This window comes from Lithobates pipiens, unplaced genomic scaffold, assembly GCF_037356315.1.
Source record: "Lithobates pipiens isolate NorthernLeopardFrog02 unplaced genomic scaffold, aLitPip1_a1.2 Scaffold_8, whole genome shotgun sequence".
NCBI classification, from domain to species: domain Eukaryota; kingdom Metazoa; phylum Chordata; class Amphibia; order Anura; family Ranidae; genus Lithobates; species Lithobates pipiens.
Window position 1 is genome coordinate 110,411,855 of NW_027507903.1, and position 22,873 is coordinate 110,434,727.

Here is a 22,873-nt window from a genome sequence, read left to right on the forward strand (position 1 = left end):
TTTGTGCTGCAGCAGTAATGGCCCCTCCATGTGTCGGGCCGTGATGCCGCTCAACGCGACCCCTTCAAGTGAGCTGCAGATGCATGCAATGCACAGAGTGGTGGTGCGGCCTTTCCAAGGTTATCACAGGTGGTGAGGAGGCAACATATCTCCCCTCTGCCACCTGTCAGCCACCTTCTGAAAATTGATCAAGTCGCAGATGACTTTTCAGAGTGATGACCAGGGCTTAAATGGGCCCTTACTGTGTTTTTTAAAGGAAAATCCTGCACTGAGTGACCTGGATGCTGCCATTGCTTTCTATGAGGCTTTCTGGAAGAAGCATGCAGCCAGTGAAGGCAGAAAAGGTGATGTGCATTGCTTGTACCAGGTCAGGGACTTAGTTATTGGATCATACTGATGGATACGTTTTCCAGGAGAGATCATCAATGGCAGACTCCATGTACTGAAGGATGCCTTTATTGTGTCCTGTAGAACATTGATAATGGGGGTGTTATTATATACCCCCCTCTGCTCACACCTTAGTGGAGCCATTAGATTGGACTCCTGCCTGACTACCTTGTAGTTGTCTGTGTGAAGTTCAGAATGTTTGATGACAGTTCTGCAGAGCATTCTACAGTTGGGTGCGAGGTTCTGCATGCGGCATAAAGGGGACCTCACATTTTTATTCATATAGCAGGGGTCTCCAAACTTTCTAAAGAAAGGGCCAGCTTACCATCCTTCCGACTTTAGGGGGGTCAGACGGTGCCCAGTGGGAGTAGACAATGCCCCATTTTTGTTGGCATTGGGAGGAATAGTGCCCCATGTTTGTTGGCATTGGGAGGAATAGTGCCCCATGTTTGTTGGCATTGGGAGGAATAGTGCCCCATGTTTGTTGGCATTGGGAGGAATAGTGCCCCATGTTTGTTGGCATTGGGAGGAATAGCCCACAGTCCATATTCCCATCACACAGGTTCCTGGAGCTCTTTAGGGTACTGGGTGCTGTAGCGACCACCAGCTGGATACTGGAAGCTGTGCTATAAGTAGATATTCACCAGCACACCAAGGATCATCAATTTCATCCAAACGTTTTTTATTCAAGAAAGATCACATCACAAAATGGTACCCCTAAGTCAGGCCTGACGAAGGGCTCCAGCGTGGCTCCGAAACTTTGCTCTATAACATTTTGTGATGTAATCTTTCTTGAATAAAAACCGTTTGGATGAAATTGATGATCCTTGGTGTGCTGGTGAATATCTTCTTATTAGTGGCAGGGAAAATACCTTAAGGGTTGCAAAGGGCTTCAGTTTGGAGACCACTGACGTATAGTATAATGTACCATTGCAATATGTTCAAGGTCCTGCATGTGGCATGGGGGGGGAGGGGGGGGCGCACGCTAATATTACAAAAATACATTGTGCTATACATGAATAAAAGTGTGAGGTCTACTTTATGCCACATGCAGGACCGTGAACTTATTGCAATGGTACATTGTACTATACATGCGTAAAGTGCAAAGACCCCTTTATACTGCATACAGAACCTCTCACATATTCTTGTATAGTACAGTGTATCATTGCAATAGGTGAGAGGTCCTGCATGTTGCATAAAGGGGACCTGTCACTAATTTGTGTATAGTACAATGTACCATTGCAATACGTGAGAGGTCCTGTATATATTACAATAATAAATTGTGCTAAACATGAATAAAAGTGTCGGGTCCTCTTTATGCTGCATGCAGGACCTCGCACGTGTTCCAATGATACATTGTACTATACAAGAATGTGAGAGGTCCTCTATGAAGCATAAAGGGGACCTTTAAAAATTTAGTGTGGGGTCCCTTGCGCTATCTATGTAAAAATGTAATGAAACTAGGTAACTGCAGCTATATCTGAAGTGTTTACCGTGCGCTCATGTAAAAGAATAATAAAATGAAATAGAATAGCGCAACTCAATAAAACGAAATGTTCTGATCTAATAAATGGTGAAATGGATCACTAATAGTGCAATTATAAAACACGTGCAAATTAATACTGTGCATAAAGACACTGCAAAAAACACAAATGTGTGCAAAATTGCAAATACAGGCATACCCCACTTTTAAGTACACAATGGCGTTTATTTACTAAAGCTGGAAAGTGCAAAATCAGACTCACTTCTGCATAGAAACCAATGAGCTTCCAGGTTTTATTACCAAAGCTTAATTGAACAAGCACATTGGTTTCTGTGCTGAAGTGAGCCTGATTTTGCACTTTCCAGCTTTAGTAAATACACCCCATTGTGTACTTATATGCCTGTATTCTGTTTGTTGTGTTGGATAAAGGGGACTTTGCACTATTGTGCGTGTATAGTACAACGTACCATTGGTCCTACATGTGGCATTAAGGGGATCTCTCACTTTTATTTATGTATAGCACAATGTATTGTAATGTTAGTATTTTGCCACATGCAGGACCTTGAACATCTTGCAATGGTCCATTGTACTATACACAAATAAATAATAGTGCAAGGTCCCCTTTAAGCTGCCTATAGGACCTCTCACATCTTCTTGTATAGTGCAATGTATCATTGCAATAAGTGCGAGGTCCTGCATGTGGCATAAAGGGGGCCTGACACCGTTCTTCATGTATAGCACAATGGACCGTTGCCATCTGTTGGCGCTCCCACAGCCACTAGTAGAGTGACCCACACACCTCCTTATCTCGTCAGGGAGTACCATTTTAGTTTTTTTTTTATCCTCATTCACTCATTACCATTGGCCCTATAGGCAGCCATGCAAATCCCCCCCCTTGTAAATGTCTTTGCTGGCCTGAGATCCTGGGCCCAGCTATGAGCGTGTCATGTCTTCTGCTGATGAGATTGTATGCCAGCCCTCAAAGCCACAGGAAAATTGTTAACATAGATAAACTAAAAGTGCTGATGAAGTGGAATTCGATGTTCCTGTAAAAAAGCGAAAAAATTTTCATGCGAGTCGTGAAGCGATGCTGCGTTTGTTTTTAAAGGCCACGCAGGGCTGAAGTGGTCCTCAGGCCTTTGGCATCGGCCAGCGTACACGCGAAGGATATTTGTGGTCGTTTGCGCCTACATCTGTGTTTATACACCACCGCCATTTATTACCACAATAAGCCGGTTAATTATAGATGCCATCATATCTTAATGAGAATCTTTTCCATGTGCTGATGTCTGGCTGGCATTAATATATTTATTTTTTTCTTTCTGTAGACCAGACCGATCTTAGTTGCGCCCTGTCCCCCCGGAGTTATTTTGTTGGGGGAGGGGCTGCACCTGTAAGCGGCGTGTGATTTGGGATATAATCCAAAAAAAATAAAATAAGGGATCAATGAAGTTTTTTTTCAATCTGTGATGTTTGTTCTTGTTGTAACAATGGTTTTATTTTCATAATAGTTCTAGCTTTGAGGTGGAGGACGGCCGCGGTGCTTTTATGGCTAGATAGTGTCGTTATGTAAATATGACGTGACATGCGTTTGTCTTTTTTATGGAGGATCAAGCTGATAATGGGTATTGACAGTAAGCACACTTAATGAAAGTTGTGACAGCATTTCCGCTGGATGTGATGAGAAGATGCAACTGGTCCCCCCCCCCCCATAGGCTTGTCTAAGATGACATTTCACATGGCCCCCTGTAATATCTAACTTGCGTCCTTTTTTTTTTTTTTTTTTTTTTTTTTAATGCCTTGCTTTAGAACTGTCCTACATAGCGCACAGGTTGCAGCGCCAGGGAGGTGCATTTACATTTTTGAAAATCTAGACAGGTTTTAGGAAGATAAGTGAGTGGCATATGCTTGATTCCAGGCATACCATATGGGAAGTATATTATGCAATATAAACAAGCTGATACATGACATTCTGCTGAGCCTTCCTTGCTACGGAAAGGCTCTACTGTGTGATCAAGTGACAGCAGAACTTAGCCGGGATCAGTATATGGCATATGTAACAGACTCTTCTTTTCTGGACTCTGGGCATAGATGATATAAGCTTTTCTTTCATAGGCTTTTCATTGTATAGGTTGCTTGTAGCCGAGTTCTCTCTGTGGCCTTTAGCAACGAGGGCAAAAGGGATCAGATTGTACGAGTCCCCCGGGAGCTCTTCCAATTTGTGTCTAATAAGGTTGTTTCAGATGTCATGTTTGCTTTACGGGGATTATTCAGCACTTAGTGAAACTGAAAAATCTCTATTGCCTGATTGCTTAGGTTTCAGATGTGAAAAAAATAAAAAAAAAATAAAAATTGTTACCTAAATTGACTGCAATACACCTCCCAACTAGGAGCATTTTTTAAATGTTGATCATTCGTAGGCAATGACTGGGATTTTTAATGAAATTTTTTGTCACTGCAATAAAAGAAGAAATAACAAAACAAAACAAAAAAACAAAATAACAAAAAGGAAATTATTTACACTCTGTTTTTTGTTCTATTCAAGGCTTTGTGGGTATTTGCGGCTCAAAAGTATTCTATATGATTTCCTGTTTTAACATACAAGTGCATGTTGTAGCCTTCGTGGTGTAAAAGGTGCAGGTCGTATGTATTTATATGCGTTTGACATAAGTAATCAATCTCTGTACATATCTAAACTTTGACCTGTGGCCCAATCAGATTTACCTGTATAGAGCTTGTTAAAGCTAAAAAAATTACTGCCATGGAATAATGACTTCTGTGTTGCTCCGTTTTTTTTATATTGACTGTATACCAGACCTATGTAATCTGTTCAGGATTGAGCGATGTTCGCGCCACATATGTATTTGTATGTTTGTGTTTTTTTTTTTTGTTTTTTTTTCTGTGTAAATACATTTTTATCCTTTAAAAAAAAACTACTGCCGTTTATGCCATAGGTCTTATAATGCAAGAAGCTGGCAGCATCAGATCATATGGAGAAGGGATGACTTGCTCTCCAATATATACCATTTTAAATATAAGTCACTTCTTTAAAAGTGAAGAAGAAAGGGGGGAGAATATAAAATAAAAAATAAACAATGTGTGTTCCATGCACCCTAGCTTAAACAAACACTCTTAGCAGCAGCTTTTTATTTTTTATTTTTTTTTCTGCTTCTAGACTCAATTGGTGTTCTCCTATGTGTCCATATGCACTATGAGTCTAGAAGCGATTTTTTTTTTTTTTTTTTTTTTTTTTTTTTTTAAGCTTCAGCTGCTAGGAGCAGAAAACCATTTTATTCACTTTTTTTTTTTTTTTTGCAATTTTGGGAGCGATTTGCCAGCAGAAAAAAAATGCTCACTGCTCCCTACTGCTGCCAAAAGGCTGGCACCAAAACGCTATTGGGCTCCCTGCTCCCTAGTGTTTATAAGCTTAAAAAAGCTAGAAAAAAAAACGCTGGATAAAAAATGCTGATAATGGCATTTTTGTGCCAGCTTTTCTAGGTTCACATTGCTGCGGGTTAGAAATCGCATGACTACAGCTTAACACACATGGTTTCAACCCGGCAATGCAGTCTGATTTTGGGGGCGATTCGACAGACATCTGTGCGGGTTCATGCACAGATGTCTATACAATTCGTCCCCCAAAGTCACCAAAAGTAGTCCAGGAACTGTGCATAGAGCCTTAAAGTGGAGGGCCACTAAAAAAAAAAAAAAAAAAAAAATTGTCTACAAAATAAACCTAAAAAATTGGAGGAAAAAAAAAAATACTTTTTTATTTTTTATTTTTTTATTTTTTACTTACCAGAAATGCCTGTTGCTAGGCAGATCATCCTAATCTGCCTCTTCCTAATCCACGGTGATCTTCGGTCTTCTCCTCCTCACGTCGTCTTCTAGTGAATGGGGTGCGGTGTGTTCTGGGAACTATGTGTATCCCAGAACACAGCGCGCCCCATTCACAAAGCGCTGCAAGGCTTCACTGTCTGTTTCCCTTAGTTGGAATGGTGGCATTGGGAGCCAAGCGATGGTCGGCCTCGGGGGGGCCGACATCGTGGGCACCCAGGACAGGTAAGTGTGCTTATTAAAAGTCAGCAGCTACAGTGTTTGTAGCTGCTGACTTTAAAAAAAAAATGTTTTCCCCCAGGTGGCTTTCCCCTTTTAAAGTGGTTGTAAACCAAAAAAATAAATAAATAAATAAATCCCTGTAGGACAAAGACATAATGAGCTAGCATGCATCACATACTAGCGCATTATGAAATGCTTAACTTGGATCGAAGCTGTTGTAGCGGTCCCCGCACACTGTTGTGACCGATGACATGTCTCTCGGAGTCATTTCACAATTTGCGGGCTCCGGCATTGTGATTGGCCAGTGCCGCAATTCTTCTATTTCTTCAGTGCGCATGTGCCGATGATGTTGGTGCAAGCGCATATGATAAATATCTCCTAAACCGTGCAGGTTTAGGAGATATTTACAGTATCTACAGGTAAGCCTCATTATAGGCTTACCTGTAGGTAGGTACAAGTGGCGTAACGGGGTTTACAACCACTTTAAGCTGTAACTTACTTCTGGCTCACACTATCTATCAGAATGCCTACGAATAGGCCTCAATGCATAGTGCAGCCTTTCTCAACCTTTTCAACACCCTTGAAATAGTTCTCTGATCTCGGGGAGATCTAAAAATTAGTACCGTATATACTCGAGTATAGGCCGACCCGAATATAAGCCGAGGCCCCCAATTTACCCCCAAAAAAACTGGCAAACTTATTGACTCGTGTATAAGCCGAGGGTGAGACATGCCTGTCCATCCCTGTGTGTGTGTCCGTCCATCCCTGTGTGTCCGTCCATCCCTGTGTGTCCGTCCATCCCTGTGTGTCCGTCCATCCCTGTGTGTGTGTCCGTCCATCCCTGTGTGTCCGTCCATCCCTGTGTGTCCGTCCATCCATCCCTGTGTGTGTGTGTGTCCATCCATCCATCCATCCCTGTGTGTGTGTGTGTCCATCCATCCATCCATCCCTGTGTGTGTGTGTGTCCATCCATCCATCCATCCCTGTGTGTGTGTGTCTCCATCCATCCATCCCTGTGTGTGTGTGTCTCCATCCATCCATCCATCCCTGTGTGTGTGTGTGTATCCATCCATCCCTGTGTGTGTGTGTCCATGTGTGTGTGTGTGTGTGTGTGTGTGTCCAGCCTACCTGTGTCCCGAGCCTGTGTCCCGTGCCTTGCCTCCGTCCCGTGCCTTGCCTCCTTGCCTCTGTCCCGTGCCTTGCCTCCTTGCCTCTGTCCCGTGCCGTGCCTTGCCTCCGTCCCGTCCCGTGCCATGCCTTGCCTTGCCTCCGTCCCGTGCCTTGCCAGGATCGCCGCTCTTCGTCGGCGCCTCGGCGGACATTCTACCATTCAAACGCCGCGCCTCCGCCTCCGCCTTCGCCTGTGATAGGCGGAACACTGAATTTCCCAGCAGCCTGTGTTCCGCCTATCACGGACATCGTCTCATCCTCGTACTACGGACGAGGATGAGACGATGTCCGTGATAGGCGGAACACAGGCTGCTGGGAAATTCAGTGTTCTGCCTATCACAGGCGAAGGCGGAGGCGGAGGCGCGGCGTTTGAATGGTAGAATGTCCGCTGTCTGTCTGCTCGACACGCTGATCGAGCAGGCAGACAGCGATGACTCGAGTATAAGCCGAGGGGGGCACTTTCAGCCTCAAAAAAGAGGCTGAAAATCTCGGCTTATACTCGAGTATATACGGTAATCTACAACTCGTGATACATTAGTGTGATGGTCAGTGGAAAGAATGGTCCTTACATTTTGTGGTCATTGGGAAGAATTAGCGCCTTACAGATAGTTAAAAAGATCAATGGTGTCGGTGGGAACTTATCTGAGAGGCAGAAATGGCCCAATGCTGAATGAACCCCTAAAAACCACTGGAGGAACCCTGGTTGAGAATCACTGGAATAGTGACTTCTAACTGCTTTTAAAATGGTGTGTGTGTGTGTGTGTGTGTGTGTGTGTGTGTGTGTGTGTGTGTGTGTGTGTGTGGGGAGGGATGGGGGTTAATGGCACCATCACCACTGGATACAGTCCAGTTTTCATAAACTATGGCCCATGCCCTTTATTTTTACAAATTTTGATGTATGATCCTAATCGTGGCAAGCTTTACTGCATTGATTGTGCTTGTATGTATAAAGCAGATTTCGACTTACTAAACAGTACTTATATACAACATTGTATATAAGTTTTACTAAACAGTAAAAGTGATCTAATGTAAAGAATGCTGCTGGCTGAACAGCCTTTTTTTTTTTTTTCCCCCGACCCAACGATGTAAGTGTGTTGTTGCGTTCTCTGTGGCGTAGGGTCTATGAGGATTAGTAATGGGGACTCATATTTCACAACAGACAAGAAGTACTTGTTGCATCTGCTTGACCTTTCTATGTGTTCATATGTACGCGAGTAGATTCCTCCAGTACATGAAACTGAAACACCTTGATAAAGGAAAAAAATGTGTTTAATGGTTTACGTTAAATGATGCCTTGAATAGAAAGAGATTATTTTAGACAACAGTAAAAATAACAACATTCGGGATTAAAATGTAATATTGGAAATAAAATGGTAATATCTTTACCTGGAAGATTATGACCAAAATGCTCAAAGCCTGTAACAGATGTGATGGGGGCGCTGAATGCTGTAAGCAAATATTTGAAGCAGATTTCTAAAAACGTCATAAATCTGGGTAAAATACATGTGGGTGTTTTTTATTTATTTATTTTTTTATTATTACAGATCCCTTTTTTGGCTTTTTTTTTTTTTTTTGGCCTGTGGACCTGCATAGCCAGAGGATTTGTGGTTTAGCTACAAAAACAGTGCAACTTTGTCAAAAATGCAACATTTAGAAATTGTATTTGTTTCAATGGTTTTACCACAGTTTCACTTCTACTTTTTGCTATTTTATTTTTAGCATAACCTTTTTATAAGTCCTTTATTACATCAGTCATGTATTCTTATTCTGTACGCTTACCCCATTTTATGTAGTGTGCCCCCCCGTTTTTTAATAAAGGTAAATAATGTATAGTTGGGCATGCATAGTGCTGCATGAAACCCACTAAATATACCTCCTCTACTTTCTTTGATTAATGGTATTATTATTGTATAAAGTTTAGCATGTCCTATTAGATAGATGGGAGATTTTGGCTTTTGCAGGGTGAATACCAGAGGCAAAGTGGCCGGTGTGACTGATTACAACGGGTACCCAACACTTTGTTGTTTGTCAGTGTTTGTTTTGTAGTATATGTACATAGTTGGGGTATTGATAACGTGGAAAGGCCTGAAATGTCTTCCTAGCTTCTAGATTTGGCAGATTGTCCCTCATTTGTGTAACGATTTGTGTTTGAGCAGACCTTGCCTAAAAATGTGAACTTTTCAATGCAATGTCTTTTCACAATTTGCGTTTCCATATATAATGATCTACAGCTGCGTAGAATTCACTTCATGCTTGATGCACATTTGCTGTGTAAGTGAACATATTGGGGGTTATTTACTAAAGGAAAATCCACTTTGCACTGCAAGTGCATGTGGAAGTAAAATCACTGTAGATCCGAGGGGGACATGCAAGGAAAATAAAAAAACAGCATTTTAGCTTGCACATGATTGGATGATAAAATCGGCAGAGCTTCCACTCATTTCAGATCTACAAAATATTTTAGATTTAGAGTAAATACACTTTCAGTGCAAAGTGGATTTGCCTTTCATAAATAACCCCCATTATGTCTGTTTAAAAATGTAAAAAAAATATTTTGTGTCACCAAGCCATTTACGCCCTTAACATGCAGTGTTACGGTCTAGACTTCGATTCCAACGAGGCATTATCTAAACAGCGTTTTAGGGTCCTCCTAGGTACTATGTTTTTTTTTTTTTTTTTTTATCCTACGAAAAGAGAAAAATTTGTACTTTTTTTTTTTTCTTAGTCTGTTAGTATAACTGTGGCAGTTATATAAGATTGTAAGCTCTTGTGGTGCAAAGTAATATAGAGTATTTTGTAAAAGGGCTGCAGAGTTGCTTGGAGTAAAAAATGAATGTTGGATTTTTTATTTTTTTTATTATTATTTTATTTTTATTTTTTTGTGGTCACTGTTCTAGTTGATGTGCCTTCTTTCCACATTTTTTGTCTTAATTTGTATGTATGTGTATTGTGACAATAGATCCACCATATCACACAAAAACTATGAAAATTGAGTTTGCCTATCTTATGTAGCTTGGGCACCAATACTGTAGGTTAGTCTTCTTCTGTACTCTTTTCTTAGATCTCATTCAATACAATTGTTTTTTGTTTCGGGCAATAAAATCTGTCCAATATTTCCTACTGTACATAGAATCAATACCCTTTTTTTATCTTTTTTTTTTTTTTTTTTTCCCCAAGCTCTGGTGGTTGTAGGATAAAAGAATAGATAGAGTGGACTCTAGAGTGGATTTAATTAGGAGTGCATGTAGAAGCTTTTCATTTAAAGTGTTTTATTTAGGAGGTATAAAGTATCCCAAAACACTTCCCTAAAAGAGAAAATCTCAGATGTTAGTGGTACAAAATACAGGATAATATGGAACAAGTACCAACAAGTTGGTACTTATTCACCTGTGTGTGTGTGTGTGTGTGTGTTTTACAAATATATATTTTTTTTTGGGGGGGGGGGGGGGGGGGGTTGGTTGTTTATGTGGGTTTTATAGTTATTTTGTGATAATAAAAAAATATAATGTAATAAAAAAAAAAAAAAAAAAAATATATATATATATATATATATATATATATATATATATATATATATATATATATATATATATATATATATATATATATATATATATATATATATATATATATATATATATATATATATATATATATTTTTTTTTTTTTTCTTTATCTATCCCGTACTTTTGTGCCAGTAAAGTCCGATATCTTCCTCCTTTTTTGGGGGGTGTTTGGGATACGCAATTAGGATGTGGCACCACAGTGGATCATTAGTTTGGAATGTATAAAATAGTAATACAAAATCTGGCTCAGCCAACCAACGAATGTCAATTCAAGAAACTCATTTAGAATGACAGCCAAGAGTCCATAAATTCTTGTAAAGACAGTAACCAGAGATATTTATCTTGGCACTTTTACATTAGACAATTTTTTATTTTAATTTTTTTGTTTGAAACATGCATTTCGATATAATGAGGTTCAAGTTTTTTACATGTTTGGTTGTATGGAAACTTTAAAAAAAAAAAAAAAAAAAAATGGGTTTACATAATGTCTCTACATAAAGTGTGTGTGTGTGTGTGTGTGTGTCTATCTATCTATCCCATGGTTTATTACAGACTGTCTGCTGGCTTTTCAGATCTGGAACCCCATGCAGAGGACTGTTAACAATTCTACTAACTGCATGTGGGTAATTTTGTGTAATGATAAAATTCAATATATGATTATTTTTTTAATTTTTTTTTCAGATATGCATAATTTTCCTCTAAATTTTGTATGCAGAACATGCTGACCAACAGTTGATACAACTGTTACTGGACAGCTTGATCTGTATGATCACTTTTATTACATAAAAGTCATGCAGTTAGTAGAATGAAGACATGAAAAGGAATGCACGCAAGCACTGAATACTATCACTACATGTACCTATTGCACGACATAATTACTTTGCATTAATTTTTTTTCGTCATAGTGACCACCAGTAGTAGTAATGGTAATTGTAGTTTAAAATGTGTGTCACAAACAAGTGTGAATGTATGTGTGTGTGTGTGTTTGTGTGTGTGTGTTTCCCCCCCCCCCCCCTTTTACACTGTTATCTGTTCTTGCGTGGGGTTACAGTAGAATCGCCAGCTCATCCCTTCTGTTCCGACACATCTAAATTTTACAGGTTTTGTGGCTCAGTTGAGTCATCCTGGGATGAGCTGGCAATACTGACATTCAGGGATAAACGGTATAGAATTCAGAAAATCGGTCTTATCAAACAAGATACACATCTCTTGGCCTCAATGAATTGCCAATCGAGACTCTATATCTAGTTTGGTTCTTGCAGCACTAATTACATTTTGCTGCATTCATCATATCCACATTCCTATTATAGAATAATAATGTAATTTTGGAATAATAACCTTTTTATTTAAAGCTGAGTTCCACACAAAAAACTTACGCCCCCCCCCTTCAGTGTCACATTTGGCACCTTTCAGGGGGGGAGCAGATACCTGTCTAATACAGGTATTTTTCTCCCACTTCCGGGCATAGATACCCAAGCCACCCACAGGTATCTACGCCACTTCTCCAAACGCTGTACTCTGGGAGACACACGGGTCCCAGAAAGCAGCAGGGACCAGTGGAATAGCGCAGTGCGAGTCGCGTGTGCGCAGTAGGGGGGCCAGGAAGTGAAGGCTTCACTTCCTGATTCCCTTACCGACGATGGCATGGGCAGCACCTGACAGCTGAGGGATAGATCGGCTTTGGTGCCGACATCGCAGGTAACCTAGACAGGTAAGTGTCCATATTTTAAAAGTCAGCAGCTGCAGAATTTGTAGCTGCTGACTTCTTTAAAAAAAAAAAAAAAAAAAAAAGGGCAGCACACTGGTGGTTAATCAGAGATTTGTCATGAACCATGGTAATTGTGATTTCCTAATTTCTGGTTTTCCTGCATGCCTGTGATCCTCATCCTATATAGGTAGTTCAGTAACACTACAGCCAAATATACCACATTAAGTTATATATTTGGCTATACAGTAAAGGACGGGTCACATGACCAATTTTGTAGCAGCAGAAAGTGGTATTGAAACTAAAAATGTTTAAATATTGCAGCTTACCAGTCATTAGATGTGGCGGCTGCATTTTATTTATTACAGGTTATATTAAAGTGGAACATTACCTATAACTTGATGGAGGAAAAAAAAAATGGGAAAAAAAATCACGTTCTTTAGCAAAGGACATACATTCCACATTAGTAATTATGCTACAATGTGTGCAGTAAATTGCCTCCAACATTGTTCCTGTTTCTTCTTGCTGGAGGCTGCCATTTTGCTGAAGCCCAGAGCCCCTGAACAACAGTAAATCATGAATTGGAACTAAACCCATCACTTTAATGGTTTCAAAAAACGGTTACAGTCCTGGAATGCTGGGATTGCTAACTGTCACATTTTTCTTGTGTCCTCAATCAAACTGGCAAACCATTAAAGCGGTTGTATAGTCATTTTAATACGTTTAACCTACAGGTAAGCCTATAATAAGGCTTATGTGTAGGTAAAAAAAAATATTACCCTCACAGTCCACCACTGACTGCAGCGGCGCATGCGCACAGGGGATTCTCGGCTGAAACTCCAGCAGATGCCGAACCCTGCCGGAAAGAAATCTCTCTCGTGTACACGCGCATGCGCGGGAGTGACGATAGCGCGGCTCCGGTCACTCACATCGTTTCTATGCAGAAGGGAGCCTGGTTTTGCACTTTCCAGCTTTAGTAAATAAACCCTATTGTGTACTTAAAATTGGGGTATGCCTGTAAACAAAAAGAGCAACAATTTTGAAAAAAAACACAATTTTTTTTATGTTTCTCTATAATAAATATTCCAATTTAAAAAATAAAATAAAATCCTTTATGCCGATATGTATTCTTCTACATATTCATGGTAAAAAAAAAAAATCGCAATAAGTGTATATTGATTGGTTTGCGCTAAAGTTTAATAGTGCCTACAAAATAGGGTATTGATTTATGGCTATTTTATGTTAATTTTTTTACTAGTAATGGCAGCAATCTGTGATTTTTTTTTTTTTTTTTCTTCCTTTTTGTTCTTCTTCTTTTTTTTTTTTTTTATCGGGACAGATCGGACATTTATTTTTAAATTTTTTTTTAAATGTATTTTTTTTTAAACCATTGACATTTATACAGCGATCAGTGCTATAAATAGCCACTGATAACTGTATAAATGTCACTGGCAGGGAAGGGGTTAACTGTGTTACCTCACTGCGTGTTCTAACTGTGTTGGGGGGGGGGTGGGTGTGGGATTGACTGGGGAGGCGAACAATCGGTGTTCCTATATACTAGGAACACACAATCTGTCTCCTCTCCCCTGACAGAACACACACATCCATGGTCCCACTCTATTAGGACGGCGGGTGCCCAACGGACATCGCGGCCGGCGGTAATGCGCAGGGGGTGCGCACGCGCGACTCCTATACCAGCGGGAAGTGGAGGAAGTCATATGACGCCCACCCAGGATAAGAGATCCCATCTGCCGACGGAAGGAAACCAAGTGTCCGAATGCCAAAATATGCCATGTGTGTTTTTTATTTTATTTTTTTAGATTTAAAGTGGTATTAAAGCGAACATTTTATTATATTGTAGCTTGGGTGTGATGGCTACATTTGTTTTGTTTTTTGTGTGTGGTGTTTGTTTTTGTTTTTTTTGGCATTTTCTATTCTATTTTCATCTGGTGATCTGGCCAGTAAGTCTGGTGTGTGTGTGTGTGTTTGTTTGTGTGTTTGTTTGTGTGTTTGTGTGTTTGTTTGTTTGTTTATTTATTTATTTTTTTTGAAAAGAACAAGCTCTCTTGCAGATGTATCAGTTTACATAGATGGGACCAGCCATTTATCACTGACGGGTGTTTACAGTGGTATTAAAAACAGGCATCTGGAACACCGCTCGCCTGCCCGACCTGTGTTAAAGTGTTTGTAAAGTCAAAAGGTTTTTTATCTTAATGCATTTTATGCATTAAGCTAAAAAGCCTTCTGTGTGCAGCAGCCCCTCTAATACTTACCTGAGCCCCATCTCTTTCCAGCAATGTCCACAAGGTCCTTGGCCGTCTGGGACTCTCCTCATGATTGGCTGAGACACGGTCTCCCGCTGCTGTCAATCGGTCATTTTAGCCATGGAGAGAGAGGGGGCAGGGCTGGACCACAGCTCAGTGTCTGAATGGACACCCGGAGCTGGGACTCTGCTCAGTTGCCCCAATAGAAAGCTGCTTGCTGTGGGGGCACTCAAAAAGAGGGAGAAGTCAGGAGCACAGAAGAGGCACTCAAGAAGAGGAGGATCTGGGTGGTTCTGTGCAAAACCAAATGCAACAGAGCAGGTAAGTATAACGTGATTTTTTTTTTTTATAATTTGTTTTCCCCTACAAAAATAAGACTTTAAAGCACCGTTATATAACCTGTAGCATCAGTGATGCCCAGCAATGCCACTAATCAGTGTCATCAGTGCCACCTACAGGTGCTTATCAGTGCAAGTCGGTGCCACCTCAGTGAGGCCCATCAGTGTCTGTCAGTGCAACTATATCAGTGCCCATCATTGAAGAAGAAAACTTACTTATTTACTAAAAAGTTTAACAGAAACAAAGAAAAACTTTTCGGTATTTTTATATTTGTTGCGGAAAAAATAAAAACCGCAGATGTGATCAAATATCACCAAAAGAAAGCTCTATTTGTGGGAACAAAATAATAAAAAATTTGTTTAGGTGCAGTGTTGTATGACCGCGCAATTGTCCATTCAAATTGCGACAGCGCTGAAAGCTGAAAATTGGCTTGGGCAGGAAGGTGTCTAAGTTCCTGGTATTGAGGTGGTTAAAAAAAAAAAATCCAAGAGTTTATTTTAGTAACTTGTAGTTAGCCTACCACAGCAAGGTCACCCCCTGTTTATTAGAAATGACAGTGTAAAAGCATTGCCTGTATAGTGCAAGATATAGAATTGTACGATGAAGACAGGTTCACTTTACAGCTGAGAGATTTCTTGGTGAGAATCTAGAGAAAATGACCTTCTGCATGGCAGGGATGGGCGGAGGAGTGGCAGAGGTGACACGGAGGGGACATCGTTGACTTGAATTCAGAATCTACGTTGGGGCTGGAATGTTTCAGTGAATTAATAACTTGTATTACAACATATTCATCTTCTATATGGTCACCCTGGTAGCTTTTACATTTTTGAAACATTGATCATCATCATCAGTTAAAGTGAATGTATAGTCTTTTCAGTGTTTTTTTTTTTTTTGCTACACTTGTAAAAGAGATCAGCCTATCAGTGTTTTTTACGCCTTGTTCTAGGTTTAGTTTGGATGTATATATGAACATAGGGGCAGCTAGATTGGCTCATTACATACAGAGGCCCATCTTGTAGCTTTGCAATGCTACACAGCGGTTTTACTTTATTGCAGGACTGGCCAATTCATGGTTGCCATGGAGACTGAGCAAAAAAACTCTCTGCCCATTGGGTCACGGGGAGCTGGACTGCTTGTGGTTGGCCATTCAGCGGGGTGTGGGTGCTGTGCATTCTGTGTCTTGTCCCAGCGTAGCGGCTGTCTAGCTGCTACCAATACATGCAACAATCCTGTTTGCACTACATACTCCGAAAGCCATCTGTAAAGCACACCTGTCATTGTGCTTTATCTGGCACTGTACAGGGAATACTTTTACATTATGCATTAAAGTGGTTGTAAAGCCTAGGCCAAAAATAAAAACCCTGCAAGACAAAGGCATAATGAGCTAGTATGCTATGATGAATTACTCATCTGAGATTGAAGCCCCTGCAGCCGTCCTCATACACTGCTCCAGCAGCCGACATTGTTCCCGAAGTTACTACTGGGTATCGCTGGCTCCGGCATTGTGATTGGCCGGAGCTGCGATGACGTCACTCCCGGGCATGCATGCGGAAGCTGCCGGTAAAGGCACGTATGTGCCGTTGCTTCAGTTTGCATGTGCCGATGACGTCGGCACATGCAAATACAAGGGATATCCAGGGTAGCTACAGGTAAGCCTTATTATAGGTTTACCTGTAGCAAAAAGTGTGTTGTAAGGGTTTACAGCCACCTTAAATTGTAGGGATCAGGACACGGCCACGTATTTGATTTATTTTTCCTCCACTGTGTGTCACTTTTACTTTTTGTGTGTGGGTTTTTTTTTTTATTTATTCTCCATAGGATGGAGGGTGTGAGTCCTCGGGCTTGCCTGGACATCCAGGGGGAGGATGTGTGGCCCAAAGGCTTCCTTCTCTGACCCTGGGTGGAGGGGTCTCTCTTTGTGGGAGTCCCTTGACCCAGTATTCAAAGGTTGGCTTTGGCTGATCTAGAATAATGTCCCTGTCAGGAGCCTTGCACTCTGGAGGATCAGGGAGACGTCCTACACCTTCGGGGGGGTGGACTAAAACACACGTGGGTGTGTGAGTGTGTATGTATGTGTTTTTTGTTCACTTACTGGTTTTTGCACCACAACGGATTCAAAAAAAGAATTTATTTCACTTATTTTGGAAAATGATGGTTTGTCTACAGTTAGTTGCAGTTATGAAAGCCTGCAGAGGCACAAACTTGGTGACCATCTCCTGCCCCCATAATTCTTACTTTAGAATTATTCCCTAGGGCACAATTCTTACTTTAGAAGCATTTACTACATAGAGGAGAGAAGACTACAAATACTACGTATAACAGGTTTCTTCCCAGCCACAATAAACCGTTTTTTAGGAAGATGTACAAACATGGGTTTAGACTTTGACAATAGGTCCCTTCTCTCTAGGTTCACAAAAATTTTTTATGAAGAAAATGGGTTTTCTGTATTTCTTTTCCAGGCTACTTATTCCTGCTTGGGTCCACGTGAGATACCTTTACCTTCTTCTCTTTTCTCAATGTCACAACTGGAAAAAAGGAAAGGTGGGGATGGGTGAGGGTTGGGTCTGTCAGGTATGCTGAATGGGGTCCCATAATCTCTAAGGCCGCGTACACACGGGCGGATTGTCTGCCCAACTAAGTTCGTCAGACAATCCGACAGACAGTCCGTTCAACTTTTGAATGAACGGACTTGACCACACACGATGAACAGACAGTCCGCTGAAAGCTTGCGCGATGACGTGTACAGCACGTACGACGGGACTAGAAATACGACGTCCAATACACTGCAATGCAACCTTCGGCCGTGTAAATCCTTTCTGAGCATGCGCCATACTTAGTCCGTCCAACTTGCCTACACACGAGCGGACTGTCCGCTGAAACCAAGTTTGGACGGACAAAACCAAGTTTGGACGGACAAAATTACGGAAATTCCGAAAGACTTAGTCCGTCAGACTGTCCGCTGAAAAAGTCCGCTGAAGCCCACACACGAGCGGATTGTCCGCTGAAACACGGTTCAGCGGACTAAGTTGGGCAGACAATCCGCCCGTGTGTACGCAGCCTAAGGCCCCATTCACAACTCAATGTTTTGTAGCTCGAAGCTCCAATGCTAGAAAAATGCTAGAGGGGGGAAAAAAATCAATTATTCTCTTTGGGGATGGTCCACATTTCCACTCCAAGTTGGGTTTGCCACCTCATCCCTTTAAACCCGAACACATGTGAATTACACAGGTTCTGAGGCTAATTTAATGCAGATAAGGCAACAAGTGAGTTTAATTACCACCTTAATCGGCCACAGAACCTGTGTAATTATTATGTGTTCGGGTTTAAGGGGATGAGGTGGCAATCATACTTCAAGTCACCTGAAGCTCAAAAAAGTTCTGGAGCTTTTTTTTTTTTTTTTTTTTTTGGAGCTTGAATTGGACTGATTTGAGTGTTTTGTTTTTGGCACGTTTTTATACTCAAAGAAATGAATGGAAATGCGCTATTGGCACATTTGTGCGTTTTTGTCACGTGTTTTGTGTGATTTTCTGCTCAAATGAAAAAAAGTAAAAAATAAAATAGTAGTAATCTATGAATAATTGGAAAATGGAAAACATAAATGAATGTGTAATAGTACTTTTTTTTTACCGGGGTAAAAAAAAAAAAAAAAAGTGCATTTTTTATTTTTTGTTGTTGTAGGAGCCTGTAAAGCATTGCATCGGTGATCAGCAGATCGCTGATGCCATGCAGGTCTCCTGTAGTAGTTCAGTGAGAACTACAAGCCAAAGGCGCCAAGGCCTTTGGCTTGTAGTTTTCCATTCACAGAACACTGTGAATGAGTAATCAAGGTTTTTTATTATTATTATTATTATTATTATTATTATTATTATTATTATTCAGGATTTATATAACGCCATCAGTTTACGCAGTGCTTTACAATATAAAAAGGAGACGATACAGTTATAATACAAGAGGATTAAGAGGGCCCTGCTCAAAGAGCTTACAATCTAATAGGGTGGGATGGGTGGTATGAAAGGTTGTAACTGTGGGAAATGAGCTGATGGAAGTGGTAGGAGATTAGTTGGAGATGTGATAGGTTTTCCTGAAGAGATGAGATTTCAGGGATCAACTGAAAGTAGCAAGAGTAGGGGATAGCGGGACAGATTGAGGTAGTGAGTTCCTGAGGGTGGGAGAGGCTCTGGGGAAATCCTGGAGACGAGCATGGGAGGAGGAGACGAGAGAACTTGAGAGTAGGAGGTCTTGAGAAGAGCAGAGAGGACGATTTTGGGTGAGATTTGGAGACAAGATTGGTGATGTAGCTCGGGGTAGAGTTGTGAATGGCTTTGTATGTTGTGGTTAGTATTTTGAATTTAATTTGCTTGGTGATTTATGAGCCAGTGTAGGGATTGGAGGAGAGGGTTGGCAGACACTGAGCGGTTGGTAAGGTGGATACGTCTGGCAGCAGCATTCATGATAGACTGAAGAGAGGATAGCCTATGGAGAGGCAGGCCACTGAGAAGGGAGTTGAAATAGTCAAGGCGAGAAATAACAAGGGAGTGAATGAGGAGCTTGGTGGTTTCATTTGTTAAAAAGGGGTGGATTTTTTTTGACGATTGAACTTGGGGCTGAAATGACAAGTCAGAGTCGAGGATTACACCGAGTACCCTGGTGTGAGGGCAGGGACTGATAGTTGCATTGTTCATTTTGTTGGAAAAGTCATGGAGGGGGGCACATGCAGCTAGTGGGGAGCACCCCCCCCTTTCCGCTAGCTGGGAAGGGGTAGGGGGAGCGGGGACCGGTCCTTTTCACAACATGTTACACCCCAAATATGGGTGTAGCATGTTATGAAAGGTGACCTTCTATGACTTGTCTGCATTGTGAGACACGCTCAGGTACACGCAAGCCATGGGAACATTTGGCACATTCTGTTTATTGTTCTTTATAATTTAAAGTTGTGCTACTGACAAAGTTAATAGTCTGTTCTGTATTTTATTATCATCTATAATTATTAAAAGTCTATTCAAAATGAAATGAACGGAGGGGCACTTTTGCTCAGCTTTAGCTGCGTCGTGTATGTAGGCTCTCTAGTTCAGGCTCCTAGTTCTGGGTGAGATTTGTCTAGACATGTTTTTATTGCTGCTTCTCGAGGTGCAATTCCAAAAAGTCTGCTGAATCATTTAAAAGCAATTCCCTCCCTATGTGGCTGATCTCTTATTTCAGCCATTGTTGGGCAGAGGCAGAATGACCTGTTTGAATCTTTCCAGATTTTAGCCTCTTTGTAATTTATTGCACAGCAGACTGGCAAGAAAGGGGCGGCACATCAGTGTGCTGTGGCTCTGTCATTGCCACCCTCTGGCTAGGGGGCAATTGGTGACCAAGCAGTATTTCTTGATGACGGCGAGGGTCACCAACCTAACCAGGCTTTCTGGCAGAGGTGCCTGGGTGACATGACAGGCTGAAAATTATTACAAGGCCTTGAGTGGGTAAAAATTTGTTTTTAAATCTGTTGGTTTAGGCTAAACTTGGAATAGTCTAGGAAAAGGCTGTAAGCAGACTTTTTAAAAACTCTTTTGGTAAAATGTACAAGTAAAACAATGTAATTCCTCAGGTTCAGGGTATTTGACTTTGATCTAAAAAGTGTCAGACTGCTTGGAGCAATTTATGGGACTGAAGGTAAATTTGGTGACCTTTCAGTTTCTTAGGTGGCACTGGCAGATAACTGATTTTACTTGTTGATTTGAATTTCAAATGTTTATTATCCACATTATAGGGAACCAGTACTAAAGGAACTTTGACGGTTGCTTTTACCAACCGTCTTTTGAAAATGCTAGTTGCTTGACTTTCAGGCTGATTCAGTGGTCCTCAAGTAACTTGCAGGAAAAAAAAACACCTTTTCAAGGACTGGTTTACACCACAATTTTGCGATCCAGATGAATTTTCTTTTTTGATACAACCTAGGTGTGTTCCAGTGGGGGGATATATATATATATATATATATATATATATATATATATATATATATATATATATATATATATATATACATATACATACATACATACATACATACATACATACATACATATATCTCATTATAGTGAGAATATATTTTAGACCCCTTTCATGCATGAAAACTGCCTACCATTAATTTGAATAGATGCTTTTACACTGGGGCGGTGCACTTGCACTGTAAAAAAAAAACCCTGCCATTTGAAATGAATGGACAGTGCTTCAAAAGTGCTGCAAAACAGGTCTTTTTGGGGTGTTTTTTTTTTTGTCATCTGACCTTAAAAAAAATAAAAAAATAAATAAAAATAAAGCGGCCCGATTAGCGCCCAAAAAGGACCCACGTTTTTAGCAGCATTTCAGTGTGAAAGGGGTCTTGAAGGTTTGCATCAGAAAGGTACAGAAAACAGTAGGACAACAATCCGTTTGTTGTACAAGTAATTTATGGTACAAATAAAGTATACTCAAACGGCACATAACGTTTTGGTCATGAGCCACTCAAGGAAGCTGGGGGTGTTATTATAGTACAAGGTTCTTCAAAAAGCTAGCGCATTTTTCTTTAAACTCCTTTAAATATAAAAAATAAAGTGTGGAAACATTTTGAAGAGCCCATATATCTGTTAAACTCAGAGTGGATTAGATTTTTGTTCTCTAACTATAACTACCGTAACTATATATATATTTTTTTTTGTATTTACCATTGCATAGAGATATTAAAGAAGAAATTGTGTCATATTTTTTTATTTTTATTTTTTTATTTTTCTTTACGAAAAAATTAATCTGCCAACTAAACGATTATCGAAAAATCGTTAGTTGCAGCTCTAAAATACAAACACACACACACATACACACACACACATACACACACACACACACACACACACCATGGTTTGTAGATGCTATAACTTTCCACGCAAATCAATATACACCTATTATTATTTTTTTTTTTTTACCAAAAACATGTAGCAGTATACATTTTGGTCTAAATATATGAACAATTTAGATTCCCCCCTCCCCCCCTTTTTAAAAATAAATAAATAATTGGAAATATTTTATAGCACAAAGTAAAAACATTTAAAAAAATATAAAACCTTTTTAAGCCTTTTTTTTATTTTTTATTTAGATCATAAAGAATAGAAAACCCAGGGGTTATCAAATGCCACCAAAAATCTCTGTTTGTGTTTAAACAAAAACAGGTATACAATTTTAGTTTGGGTACAGCCTTGCATGTCCTCGCAATTACCAGTTAAAGTAGCGCAGTGCTAAAAAAACAACAAACAATTTTTCTGGTCATAAAGAGGGCAATACCTTCAGGAGCTCAAATGGTTAAAAAAGGGAGATTTGCAGATTGCATCACAAAGGCCGATTCTGTACTTTAATGCAATCCCTCAGCCTCCCTGCTTTAAAAGAAAAAAACCTTTTCAAGATGAAGTGCAAGCTTTAAAAAAAATAAAATAAAAAAAAAAGTGTAGATCTACAACAAAAACAATTTGCCATTCCCATTCTCTAGCATGTTGGAGTCAACGCACGCATGCGGAGGGGCTACTGGCTGGGGGAAGTTGGAAACTGAAGGGAATACTTTAGACTGGATCAGTGAAGAATACAGAAATAGCCAGCACATCATTTTGAGAGCCCACAGTGTGTATTTTTAGGATACACATCGGTGTTCCAACGTGTTTCGGGGCTTTGGAATGCCCCTTCATCAGGATTTTAAATGATAGGTGGGGAGTAAAATTGGAGCCCCCTGAAACCCTTACATGGGAAAATATGAAGACGATCAGGAAAGTCAGAAGTTCTTATCTGCAGCTTTGTTCCCGTCATTGACAAAAATAACTTAATAAAGAGGGTAAGCATGGCATGATGCACTTTTTTTTATTCTTGAGTTAATAATATGAAGGCACATAACTATAATACC

The 22,873-nt window shown here is 40.3% G+C and overlaps 1 protein-coding gene across 2 annotated transcripts in view; it reads left to right on the forward strand.

Annotated features, from left to right (window-relative positions):
- LOC143963138 (nuclear receptor ROR-alpha) overlaps window positions 1-22,873 on the forward strand; it is a 676,682-nt gene that overhangs the window by 575,981 nt on the left and 77,828 nt on the right. The gene's annotated exons all lie outside the window — the stretch shown is intronic.